Here is a 208-nt window from a genome sequence, read left to right on the forward strand (position 1 = left end):
GGTGAAGGAGGAAAGTGAATGAGCGCTTAAGAAGGACAAAGAGGGAGGGGAGAGAAAGGGAGTTACCACCGTCTTGGCATCGCTCTTCCTTTCAAACCTCTGTGTGATGATATTGTTTGCAGTGATGCTCAGACAGCGAGCACCTGCTGCTCGGTAATGATTCAGCCTCTTTCAGCCGCCGCTGTAACACGACAGGATGCGGCTGCTA

The sequence above is a fragment of the Phaethon lepturus genome, unplaced genomic scaffold (genome assembly GCF_000687285.1).
Source record: "Phaethon lepturus isolate BGI_N335 unplaced genomic scaffold, ASM68728v1 scaffold41868, whole genome shotgun sequence".
NCBI classification, from domain to species: Eukaryota; Metazoa; Chordata; class Aves; order Phaethontiformes; family Phaethontidae; genus Phaethon; species Phaethon lepturus.